The 13,375-nt window shown below is 45.5% G+C and overlaps 1 protein-coding gene across 1 annotated transcript in view; it reads left to right on the plus strand.

The window, feature by feature from the left end:
• Positions 1-5,239: 5,239 nt before the first annotated feature.
• The window catches only part of tsnare1 (T-SNARE Domain Containing 1), a 1,185,173-nt gene continuing 1,177,037 nt past the window's right edge, over positions 5,240-13,375 (plus strand). The window contains exon 1 of the mRNA XM_070876910.1: positions 5,240-5,345. The gene's annotated coding sequence lies outside the window, so the exon portion shown is untranslated. The remainder of the gene's footprint in view (positions 5,346-13,375) is intronic.

Here is a 13,375-nt window from a genome sequence, read left to right on the forward strand (position 1 = left end):
TTTCCAAGGACTGAAATTAACCGAACCAAAGTCATCATTAAATTTCTCTGTGGTTATGATACATTGTTTTAATTTAGTCACGGGGTGTGGGCATTGCAGGCAAGGCCAGCATTTATTGCCCATCCCTAATTGCCCTTGAGTGGTTTGCTAGGTCATTTCAGAGGGCAGTTAAGAGTCAACATATAGGCCAGACCAGGTAAGGACGGCAGATTTCCTTCCCTAAAGGACATTAGTGAACCAGATGGGTTTTTAATGATGATCCAGTAGTTTTATGGTCACCATTACTTATACTATACTTTTTATTCCAGAGTTATTTAATTAGCTGAATTTAAATTCCACAGACAGCTGTAGTGGGATTTGAATTCTTATCTCTGGATTATTGGTCTAAGCTTTTGGATTACAAGTCCAGTAACATTTCCACTATTGCTGAGATTATGGTGGCATTATCCCTTGTCATTCTCCTCAACCTCCCCATAGCCTATATAAGCATAGCCAGGGGAAATGTATCAATGGTTTCTCTTTCTGCCCCACAATTTCACCCTGGCAGTCACCCAATGATCTATCTTTCACCGTTTCCTGTTCCTCATCTACAGGCTGTCAATCAGTGACATCATCCACAGAAATGTTCAATTTAGGTGCCAGCCGTGGATTGGTGGTAGATCTCTTGCCTCCAAATCAGAAGATTGTGGGTTTATAGTCACACTCCAGTGACTTGGGTACAAAATCTAGGCTGGCACTCCAGTGCAGTGCTGAGGTTCAGGGTGGGAACTCCAGAGCTTAGGGCCTGCAGCTGAAGGCACAGGTGGGGCAAAGGCACAAAATTCCAGAGTTGAAAAAATGCAGAGATCATGAAGGATTGTAGGGTTGGAGGAGGTTACAAAGATAGGGAGGGGCGAGTCCACGGAGAAATTTGAACATGATAATGAGAATTTTTAAATTAAGGCATAGGTGGATCTGGAGGCATGTAAGACAGCAAGTTCAGGGGTGATGGGTGAGGAGGACTTGGTGCGGGTTAGAATACGGATAGCAGAGCTTTTGATGAACTCAAGTTTATGGAGAGTGGAAGATGGGAGGTCGGCCAGGAGAGCATTGGAATAGTCGAATCATGAGGTAACAGAAGCATGAATGAGGATCTCAGCATCAGATAAGCTGAAGCAGGGCAATATTATGGAAATGATAGTAGGCAGACTTTGTGATGGAGAGGATATGGGGTTGGAAGCTCAGCACAGGGTAAAATAGGACATTGAAGTTGCGGACAGTCTAAGACAGTGGCCAGGAAGGGAGATGGAATAAGTGGTGTGGTATATATGTGTGAATATATAAATAGAAATTGGGTGAGAGCAAGACTAGGCTCAGCTGTGGATGCTTTCTGTGTTCAAATAGCCTGTCAACTTGCACTATCTAAGATTCACACATGAGGAATGGCCAGGTACCAGAGGGCTACTTGCATCCCTGATACTCTCTCTCGGGATGTCAGTACCTTCAGGGGAAGAAGGGATAAAAGTGAGAAAAATGGAAAAAGAAAATTCCAGGTGAGGTACAAAGTATTTGAAGAGGGATAGCCTGTCAAATCTCTGCTGGCAAGCTTATTTGTCACTGGACATTAGTAACATAGAATTATAACAACGGTCCTCCAATCTCCACATGGACTATACAGGTTCCAGTCTGAGGTTAGTATCTTGTAGAGACTTGCTTACCTTTATATTGGTATTCAAGAATGGTCAGAGATGGTTAAAGGCTCAGTTTGTGTTGGCTCGGCCACTGTTCAGGACAACCAGTAATTTCCACTGGAGATCTTCTCATCTCCTGCATTAAGTGTGGCACAAAGCCTGAAGAAACATCCATTTATACCATTTCTTTGGCATTTCCACCGTTCTTCTGTCAAAGTTATGATGGATATTCAGGGAATTGCTGTGAAAGTTCTACTCCCATATGTTCTTAATAAAACAGAAAACAGAGGATTGGGGAAAAAAAACTAGAGATAGAATGCAGAGAACGAAAGAGGAAATATGCAGAAAGAAAGCAAAAAGTTGAGAGATACAGAACAGGCAGGCAGGTAGAAATGGGCACAGAGAGGCAGGCAGCAACAGAAACAATTAGTCACGTAGTTAGACTAATAGAGCAGGATGGATATATTTGAAAAAGGGGATGCAGATAGAAAGAGATAAAATAGAAAGAAAGACATGCATTTACATAGTTCATTATCATATCTTGTAGGAATATCTCAAAGTGTTTCAGATACTTTGCAGAGCAGTAACTGTAGTTATGTAGACAAATTCAACAGCTGTTTTGCATAAAGCAACGCCTCACAAAGAGCAATGAGATTAATGATAAGTTAATGACAGTTCTGGTCTCCATATTATAAAATGGATATAGATGCATTGGATAAGGTGCAAAAAAGATTTACTAGAATGATCCCAGAACTGAGAGATTACACCTATCAGGAAAGATTGAACAGGCTGGGGCTCCTTCTACTATAAAAGGGAAGATTGAGGGGTGACCTGATAGAGGTCTTTAAGATTATGAAAGGGTTTGATAGGGTAGACATAGAGAGGATATCTCCTATTGCAGGTGAGATCCGAACTAGGGGCCATAAATATAAGATAGTCACTAAGAGTGGTTAGAATGTGGAACATGCTATCACAAGGAGTAGTTCAGGCGAATCACAGAGGCATTTAAGCGGAAACTAGATAAAAACATGAGGAAGAAAGGAATATAAAGATTGTGTTGATGGGGTTAGATCAACAAGGGTGGGAGGAGGCTCGTGTGGAGCATAAACACCGACATAGACACATTGGGCCTGCTCTAGTGCTATATATACTTTGTAACTTTGTAATTATTTCAGTGTAGTTGAGCACCTAGAGGACATCAGGTAGACAGAGTATTGATTTAACATCTCCTTTGAAGGATAGCACCAACAGCACTTCTTTAATATTGCACAAAAGTGTCACCATGCATTGCATGCTCTAATCCTGGAACAGGCAAAGCTTTCTGACTCAGCAGCTAGAAGACTTCCAGCTGACAGAGACACCACAGAGACATAGATATAGACAGAGTTAAAGAGCCAAAGACAGTCTGAGAAAAACAAAGGAAAACATGGGGAAATAGGCAAACATAGAGAAATCACATAAAAGGTGAGTGAAATAAGCTGGAAGAGAAGGCAACAAAAGAGGTGAAATGCTTTCTGTCAAGAATTTTAGCATAAAAGTCAGCATGTGCAAGATGGGAAATCTCATTACTCACACTGATATAGTTATTGGAATTTCAACACCAAAGAGAAGACTGGAGAACAGCATCAGCGGAAAGGTGAAAAAACAGCAGGGTGAAAGGAATGAGAAAAACTAAAACCAGAGAACAAGTCACCAGGAACGTCAGCTCCAGTGGCACCTGAGACTCATTAACAATCAGTAATAAGCTACTGCTAGACCAATATAGCCTGGAAACTGGCATGGGCATCGCGCAGCACTATGAGCCCGTTCAACGTTGATACAGGCAGCACACAAAATCTATGCTACCTGCTCAGTATAATGATTGCAGCACTTCCCATCTTGTACTCTGATTGGCTTAGCCTTCAAAAGTGGGCCAAGATCAGGTGCAGTCTACTGGCCAATACAGTTTGGCCACTTAAAGGGGAGGTGCTTTGTTGCAGAAGCACCTCATTGTCATCGTGAACAGAGCCATGGCCGAACAGCCAATAGAAAGGGCAAGGAGATTTTAGGATGCGGTTCTGCAACCCTTTCCTAATTACTCTGTTTCCGGTGCACTTTGCTAATTCCCCAGTTTCTGGAGCCCTTTACTCATTTCACTGTTACTGGAGCTCCAAACTCCGCTGTTTCTGGAGCCCTTTCCTAATTTTCCTCTTTCTGGAATTCCTAATTCCCCTGTTCCTGTTTCCCTTTCCTAATTCCCTGTTTCTAGAGATCCAAATATCCCTGTTTCTTGTGCCCTTTCCTAATTCTATTTCTGATTTCCTTTCCTATTTTTCCCAGTTTCTAGAACCTTTTCCTAATTCCCCTATTTCTGGGGCTCCTAATTGCTCTGTTTCTGGAGCCATATTCTAACTTCCCTGTTTCTGGCACTCCGAATTCACCCTGTTTCCGGAGCCCTTTCCTACTTCCCCTGCTTCTAGTGCCCTTTTCTAAAGTTCCTGTTTCTGGAGCCCTTTACTCATTTACCTGTTTCTGGAGCTCCTAATTCCCCTGTTTCTGGAGCCGTTTTCTAATTCCCTTGATCCCGGTGGCCTATCCTAATTCTGTGTTTCTGGAGCCCTTTACTCATTTCCCTGTTTCTGGAGCTCCTAATTCCACTGTTTCTGGTGTATTTTCCTAATTCTCTTATTTCTGGAGATCCTAACACCTTTGTTTCTGGTGCCGTTTCCTAAGGTCTCTCTTTCTGGAGCACGTTTCTAATTCCCCTGTTTCTGCAGCCAATCTCTATTTACCCTGTTTCTGGTGCCCTTTCCCAATCTCCCTATTTCTGGAGCCCTTTCTTAATTCCCCTTTTTCTCAGCCCATTCCATTTCCTTGTTTCTGAAGTTTGTAATTCCTGTTTCTGGTGCCTTTTCCTAATTCCACTATTTCTGGAGCCCTTTCCTAATTTCTCAGTTTATGGAGCTCCAAATTCCTCTGTTCCTGGTGCCTTATACAAATTCTCTTGTTTCTGGTGCCCTTTCCAAATATCTCTGTTTCAGGTGCCCTTTCCTAATTTTCCTGTTTCTGGAGCTCTTTCCTAATTTTGCTGATTCCAATTCCCTGTTTCTGGAACTCCTAATTCCCCTCTTTCTGGTGCTCTTTCAGAGCTTCCCTGTTTCTGGTGCCCTTTCATAATGTCCCACTTTCTGGAGTCATTCCCTAATGTCCCAGTTTCTGGAGCCCTTTCATAAATCCCCTGTTTCTGGTTCCCTTTTCTAATTTCCCTGGTTCTGGAAAGCCTTTCTCAATTCTCCTGTCTCTGGAGCTCCTAATTCCCCTGGGGCCGAATTTGGGACATGTTGTGCCCGCAGCCGCCTAGCATCTGCTGGAAATGTACGTTTTCTGGGCGATTCCTCTGGAACCGCCCATCTGCCGTCCAGGTTCCGCCCGGTGCGAGATTGGTCACGGAGGGATCCACCGGCGTGACATCATGCCGCCTGCCAATGCCGGATGCTGTAAATCGGCCATTTTGGTGAGGGATGCTGGCCTCAGATCGACCTGCCGCCCGCCAGAAGGACCGTTGGCAAAAAGCAGGTCTGAGCTGGCCGTGAGTCGGGCGGCAGGGAGAAGGGCTCCGAGTGCTGCAGCGCTGCACATCGCGGCTATGGTGCGGATGCTGGACCATCCTGAGTGGGACTGCTGGAAAACAGTGAGGTGGATGTTGCTTTACTTTATTGCTGATGGTCGTGTTTAATTTGGATGTGATAAAAGCGACTGGAATGTGTCTAGGCTGATGGAAACATTTTTCTTTGACCTTGCTGAAAGACCTTCATTCAGAAGCCCAATGGCGAAGGCGTCCATCGAAGCTGATTAATTAATTCTGTGATACAGTCCTTCAAGAAGTTCTCAGGGAAGCACTACATATCACATAGAGGGTGAGAGGGTTAGGGTTTGAATGATCTATTGTAGGCCTGAGACAGTTGCAGACTCTGACAACATTTGTATTGGAGGAAAAAGGTACAAAGTTACAGCTATTTGACTTTAGGGGCAGCACAATTACAGACCAAACTGAGGAAGGACTGCGGTCAATAGAACACAGTAAGAGACAAGCACCGCAGTGACTCAGTGACCTACCGTTGAGGATTCAACAACTAGACTGTTACTATCGCCTTGTTAATGTGTCTTTCTTTGTACTACAAGGAAACTACTTCATAAAATCTGTTCTGATTCATCACAAAAGACCTGTACCCAGCATGCCTTGTAGTGGTGACAGACATAAGTCTATTCTGAGAGATATAATTAATCTGACACATCGAATAACCCTCACAGCACATAAAGCGCGTTACGATGGCCTGATGACCTTACCCATTATACAGTGGATGGGAAGATATTCCTGATAAAGCAGATGACCTGAGGGACAGATGTATGTTTCTCACAAGGCACTACACATGATGTTAAAATCAGACACTCACCAAGAGAGGGGCAACAATGTGAATATATTTACACAAGTGCACAATAATAAAGGTTACATAACATTATTACATTTACAAACATTTACACCATGAACATCCACCCTTCTACCCAGCACCACCACCTCTCTCCCCCTCCCCTCCCCCCACCCCACCGAAGCGATGCCCAAGTTCCTCTTCCTTGCCCCGCCAACAACTCGGCGTGCCGCTCCCCTGCTCCTCACTGCCTCTGGTTGACGAGGTTGTGCAGGAGGGCAGCGGGATGTCTGCAAACGTGTGCGTCTTGGTGAGAAGGGAGGGGGCGTGACCGAAGATGCCAGGATTTCCTGCTCCTCTGAATCTGTCTGCCTTGAGGGTCTGGGCTCGGGGGCTTGCAGTACACATCCAGAAGATATCTTGCCTTATCACCTCAATGGTCTCGGTTGTGCGCTCCAACACAGTAATGAGCCGGTCCATCCTGTCATTATGCTGCTGGGTGAAGGTGGCGATGCTGCCAGCGATCCCAGCCATGGTCTGGAGCATATTGCAACCTATCTCCATGCTCATCCATGATAGCTGAAGCATCTTCTGAATTGCTGAGAGTGATGCTGCATCCTCAGGTGGTGGCTCGCTCCTGGTGGGTTCTGGTGCCTTGCTTGACTTCAGGCCACGGCCTCTGCTCTTGGTTGAGCTTGCCAGTATGGAGTCCATTCCAAACCTGCACTCCACCTCCGTTACTAGCTCCTCCAATTCCTGCTCATTAAACCAGGGAGCTCTGGGCCTAGTTTTGCCAGTCTGCATTGCTGATGTCTGGCCACTGCTCAATGATGAAACGAATGGCTGCTCAACAGTTTGTGTGTCTCAATTTCTCCAACTGCCCACTCTACAACTCAGACTGCTCCCTCTCCAACCTCCAACTCTCTCCTCTCCAATGCAAACTCTCTCCTCTCCCCTCTCACACTCACAGGTGGAATAAAGGGAATTTGCCTGTTTCTGGTGCTCCTAAATTGGTTGTAATTTATCAAAATTCCCTGGGTTCTGGCGAGGTCCCAGCAGATTGGAAAACTGCAATGTAATGCCCCTATTTAAAAAAGGAGGCAGACAAAAAGCAGGAAACTATAGACCAGTTAGCCTAACATCTGTGGTTGGGAAAATGTTGAAGTCCATTATTAAAGAAGCATGAGCAGGACATTTGGAAAAGTAAAATTTCGGTCAGGCAGAGTCAACATGGATTTATGAAGGGGAAGTCATGTTTGACAAATTTGCTGGAATTCTTCGAGGATGTAACGAACAGGGTGGATAAAGGGGAACCAGTGGATGTGGTGTATTTGGACTTCCAGAAGGCATTTGACAAGGTGCCACATAAAAGGTTACTGCACAAGATAAAAGTTCATGGGGTTCTGGGTAATATATTAGCATGGATAGAGGATTGGTTAACGAACAGAAAACAAAGAGTAGGGATAAATGGTTCATTCTCGGGTTGGCAATCAGTAACTGGTGGGGTGCTGCAGGGATCAGTGCTGGGACCCCAACTATTTACAATCTATATTAACGACTTGGAGGAAGGGACCGAGTGTTATGTAGCTAATTTTGCTGATGATACAAAGATGGGAGGAAAAGTAATGTGTGAGGAGAACACAAAAAATCTGCAAAAGGACATAGACAGGCTAAGTGAGTCGGCAAATATTTGGCAGATGGAGTATAATGTTGGAAATGTGAGGTCATACATTTTGGCAGAAAAAAATCAAAGAACAAGTTATCATTTAAATGGAGGAAGATTGCAAAGTGCTGCAGTTCAGTGGGATCTGGGGGTACTTGTGCATGACACACAAAAAGTTAGTATGCAGGTACAGCAAGTAATCAGGAAGGCCAATGGAATCTTGGCCTTTATTGCGAAGGGGATGGAGTATAAAAGCAGGGAAGTCTTGCTACAGCTATACAGGGTATTGGTGAGGCCAATACTGCGTACAGTTTTGGTTTCCATATTTACAAAACAATATACTTGCTGTGAAGAAGGTTCAATAGCAGGAAAGGAGTACTGAGGTGAATGATCAGCCATGATCTTATTGAATGGTGGTGCAGGCTCATAAATATGGAAACCAAAACTGCACGCAGTATTCCAGGTGTGGCCTCACCAATACTCTGTATAACTGTGGCAAGACTTCCCTGCTTTTATACTCCATCCCCTTTGCAACAAAGGCCAAGATTCCATTGGCCTTCCTGATCACTTGCTGTACCTGCATACTAATCTTTTCTGTTTCATGTACCAGGATCCCCAGGTTTTGATGTACTGCAGAAATTTGCAATTTTTCTCCATTTAAACAATAAGTTGCTCTTTGATTTTTTCTGCCAAAGTGCATATCCTCACACTTTCCAACATTATTCTCCATCTGCCAAATTTTTGCCCACTCATTTAGCCAATCTATGTCGTTTTGCAGGGTTTTTGTGTCCTCACACATTGCTTTTCCTCCTATCTTTGTATTGTCAGCAAACTTGGCTATGTTACACTCGGTCCCTTCATCCAAATCATTAATATAGATTGCAAATAGTTGGGGTCCCAGCACTGATCCCTGTGACATCCTACTAGTTACTGATTGCCAACCCGAGAATGAACCATTTATCCCGACTTTCTGTTTTCTGTTAGTTAGCCAATCCTCTATCCATGCTAATATATTACTCCCAATCCTGTGAACTTTTATCTTGTGCAGTAACCTTTTATGTGGCACCTTGTCAAATGCCTTCTGGACGTCCAAATACACCACATCCACTGGTTCCCCTTTATCCACCCTGTTCGTTACATCCTCAAAGAATTTCAGCAAATTTGTCAAACATGACTTTCCCTTCATAAATCCATGCTGACTCTGCCTGACTGCATTATGCTTTTCCAAATGTCCTGCTACTGCTTCTTTAATAATGGACTCCAACCTTTTCCCAACAATAGATGTCAGGCTAACTGGTCAATAGTTTCTTGCTTTTTGTTTGCCTCCTTTTTTTAAATAGGGGCGCAACATTTGCAGTTTCCAATCTGCTGGGACCTCCCCAGAATCCAGGGAATTTTGGTAAATTTCAACCAATGCATCCACAATCCCTGCCGCTACTTCTCTTAAGACCCTCGGATGCAAACCATCAGGTCCAGGGGATTTATCTGCCTTTAGTCCTATTATCTTACTGAGTACCACCTCCTTAGTGATTGTGATTGTGTTAAGTCCCTCCCCCACGATAGCCCCTTGACTGTTGGGATATATTTAGTTTCCTCTACCTTAAGGACCGATATAAAATATTTGTTCAGAGTTTCTACCATCTCCATGTTCCCCTTTACTAATTCCCCGGTCTCGTCCTCTAAGGGACCAACATTTACTTTAACCACACTTTTCCTTTTTATATACCTGTAGAAACTCTTGCTATCTCTTTTCATATTTTGTGCTAATTTACTTTCATAGTCTATGTTCCCTTCTTTAATCATTTTTTTAGTCATTCTTTGCTGGTTTTTAAAAGCTTCCCATTCTTTTTTCCTCCCACTAGTTTTGGTCACTTTGTATGTCCTTGTTTTTAATTGGATACCATCCTTTATTTCTTTAGTTAGCCATGGATGATTATCTTTTCTTTTATAGACTTTCATCCTCACTGGAATATATTTTTCTTGAGAGTTATAAAATATCTCCTTACATGTGCACCACTGTTCAGCAACCGTCCAACACTTTAATCTATTTTTCTAATCCACTTTACCCACCTCAGCCCTCATACCTTCATAGTCTCCTTTATTTAAGCTTAGTACGCTGGTCTGAGATCCAAATTTCTCGCCCTCCATCTGAATTTGAAATTTAACCATGCTATGATCACTCATTCCAAAGGGATCCTTTACTAGGAGATTGTTTATTAATCCTGTTGTCATATCTTCGGCGAGCACACAACACACAGCCTGTAAGATGGCTGCAGGTCCCGCAATCCTCTGACCTACTGGTCAGGTGACCTGCTCTTTATTGAACAGCACTAGCTGCAGTATCACAGGCGTCCACAGTGTGGAGCTACAGACATTACACCTGTCTCATGAAACAGGACCAGATCTAAGACACCATGCCCCCTGGTTGGTTCTGTTACATACTGCTCAAGGAACCCATCCCTTATGCACTCTATGAACTCTTCCTCAAGGCTCCCCTGACCAATTTGATTTGGCCAATCAATTTGGAGATTAAACTCACCCATGATTATTGCTGTTCCCTTTTTACATGCCCCCACGATTTCCTGGTTTGTGCTCTGACCAACAGAGTTGCTATTATTAGGGGGCCTATGAGGACCTCAATGGGGTGGGCTTCAGAAGGAGGGTGAGGGTATGCACACAGAAATGCTTGGTGCAATGGCAAGCCTGCAAGAGAGCATTGAGGGGTTCGGCTCCAACATTACATGGGGCTTTGCGCAGAGGTTGGAACCCATGATTTCCAGGATGGAAAATTCCATGTGGACCCAACCATGGTGCTGCATGTGACGTGCGATGTTGCAGCTTCCAGTGCAGCACAGGCAGAAGCGATCCAACGTGAAAGCTCAGTCTGCAGCTATCATGGCTGGGTTCAGCAGTATGCAAAGGGGCTAGCAGGGTCTCACAGCAGTCCAGCAATCTGTCCCAGAACAGGTGGGTAGGAATGGTGAGGAGGCGCTGCTCCAGGGGAGTGGCAGTGGCTCAGTGGTGCAAGAACCTGCTGTCCTCTCTCAGTATCACAGCATTTCGACTCACACCATTGCCATTCAGTCAGGGCCCTGCTGCTGCCTGTCATCCAGCCAGCCCAGACTGCTGATGCCCATGCCGAGGTGGTGCAGTGTACAACTGGGCATTCTAGGCCCAGAGCTGCTCAAGGTCGTGCTGCAAGGCCATCTGCAGTCTCCCCCACTGAAATTCAGCAGCCTTCCATCAGCTATGTTGCAGCCATTGGGAGAGCATCTCGTCGGAGCACTAGAGTAAGAAAAGCTACATGATAGACAGACACTAAGAAGTGATTAGCAGACTTTATTCTTTTGATTTGCATTTGATAAATTTATAAATTATATGTTTGGAATGTTTGCTTGGTGGTGGCTCTCATTTCAGCTTTGAGCCCAGGAGGACGATGTGATAGTTCGTGACAGAGGGATGGTAAGACAGGGCAGTGGTGAGCAACGGGGATCTGGGGTTACATTCACTGGAACTGGAGTCGGATGAGATGCTCACAGACAGCCCATTCGGAACACGTATCTTTTGCCTGCCTCTTCGCTTCCTCCTCCTCCTTCTTGTCTTCATTCTCCTCTTCCTCTTGATGTTCTCAGAACCTGTTCTCATGAGAGCCAAGCTGTGGAGGACACAGCAGACCACCAAGGAATTGGACATCTGCACTGGTGTGTACTGGGGTTCGCTTGCAGTGTAGGAGCGCTTGCTTTGGGAGTCTTGTGTTGGGCATGCGGACAACGTGGCCCGGCCAACGGAGCTGATCGAGTGTGGTCAGTGCTTCGATGCTGGGGATGTTGGCCTAAGCGAGAACAGTGATGTTAATGCGCCTATCCTCCCTATGGATTTGCAGGATCTTGCGGAGGCAGCGCTGGTGGTACTGCTCCAGCGCTTTGAGATAGAAACATAGAAACATCGAAAATAGCTGCAGGAGTAGGCCATTCTGCCCTTCGAGCCTGCATCACCATTCAATATGATCATGGCTGATCATGCATTTCAGTACCCCATTCCTGCTTTCTCCCCATATACCTTGATCCTATAGAAACAATACAAACATGTCTGCTTGTATAGTCCATGTCTCTAAGCCATATAGGAGGGCGGATACCACGACTGCCCTGTTGACCATAAGCTTGGTGCCAGATTTGAGGTCCTGGTCTTCAAACACTCTCTTCCTCAGGCGACCGAAGGCTGCGCTGGCGCAGCCAGATGGGCAGAGGAAAACGTTTCAAGGACACCCTCAAAGCCTCCTTGATAAAGTGCAACATCCCCACCGACACCTGGGAGTCCCTGGCCCAAGACCGCCCAAAGTGGAGGAAGAGCATCCAGGAGGTTGCTGAGTATCTCGAGTTTCATTGCCAAGAGCATGCGGAAATCAAGCGCAGACAGCGGAAGGAGCATGTGGCAAACTAGACTCCCCACCCACCCTTTCCTTCAACCACTTTCTGCCCCATCTGTAACAGAGATTGTCATTCCCGCATTGGACTGGACAGCCACATGAGAACTCACTTTTAGAGTGGAAGCAAGTCTTCCTCGATTTGGAGGGACTGCCTATGATGATGATGATGGTACTAGAGGGCTCCTCCCGAGTGGTCAAGGCAGTGGAACTGTTGCTTGAGCACCCGCTGGTCTGCTCGATGAGGTTTCTCGTGGTGGCATGACTGCAATTATATGATTGCTGGCCAAGATTGATGGGGTTGTGAAGGAAAGTCATCAGCCAGGTGTAGAGCAGATAGCCCTTGTCTCTGAGCAGCAACCCTCAGGTTTGGCGTGATGGCTGGTAGATTGCTGGCACATCGTACTGACCCAGAATGAAGGCATCATGACTGCTGTCAGGATACCAGGTGTTGTGTATCTGTAAAGCATGCACTCCCATGTTCCACCACCAGGGAGTGCATCCCCTAAAGTCCCAAGGGATCCCAGCATCCCTTGGGAGCACTGTATATAAGCCGGCCCCTAAAGCCTGCTCCGCACTCTGGAGTGTCTTAATAAAGACTGAGGTCACTGTTACTTTAACGTCCCTGTGTGCAGTCTCATCGGTGTTAGGAACACAATAAATGGCGACGAGTATACGAATCCAATGCAAAGATGCAGAAAACTGTGGGCATCCTGCAGAAGTTCTCGGAGGGTGAGGACTGGGAAGCCGATGTCAAACGGCTAGATCAGTACGTTGTAGCCAACGAGCTGGACGGAGAAAGAAGCACTGCAAAAAGGAGAGTGGTCCTCCTCACGGTCTGCGGTGCACTGACCTACAGCCTCATGAAGAATCTTCTGGCTCCGGTGAAACCCACAGATAAGTCGTATGAGGAGCTGTGTGCACTTGTTCGGGAGCATCTTAACCCGAGGGAGAACATGCTGATGGCGAGTATCGGTTCTACACGTGCCAGCGATCTGAAGGTCAGGAAGTGGCGAGCTATGTCACCGAGCTAGGGCTACTTGCAGGACAATGTGAGTTTGATGGCTACCTGGAGCAAATGCTCAGAGACTTTTTTGTACCGGGCATTGGCCACGAGGCCATCCGACAAAACTTTTGGATGTAGACACCGACCCTCAGTAAGGCCATTGCGATAGCACAGGCGTTTATGTCCACCAATGATAACACCAAACAA

Source organism: Pristiophorus japonicus, chromosome 1, assembly GCF_044704955.1.
Source record: "Pristiophorus japonicus isolate sPriJap1 chromosome 1, sPriJap1.hap1, whole genome shotgun sequence".
Classification (NCBI taxonomy): domain Eukaryota; kingdom Metazoa; phylum Chordata; class Chondrichthyes; family Pristiophoridae; genus Pristiophorus; species Pristiophorus japonicus.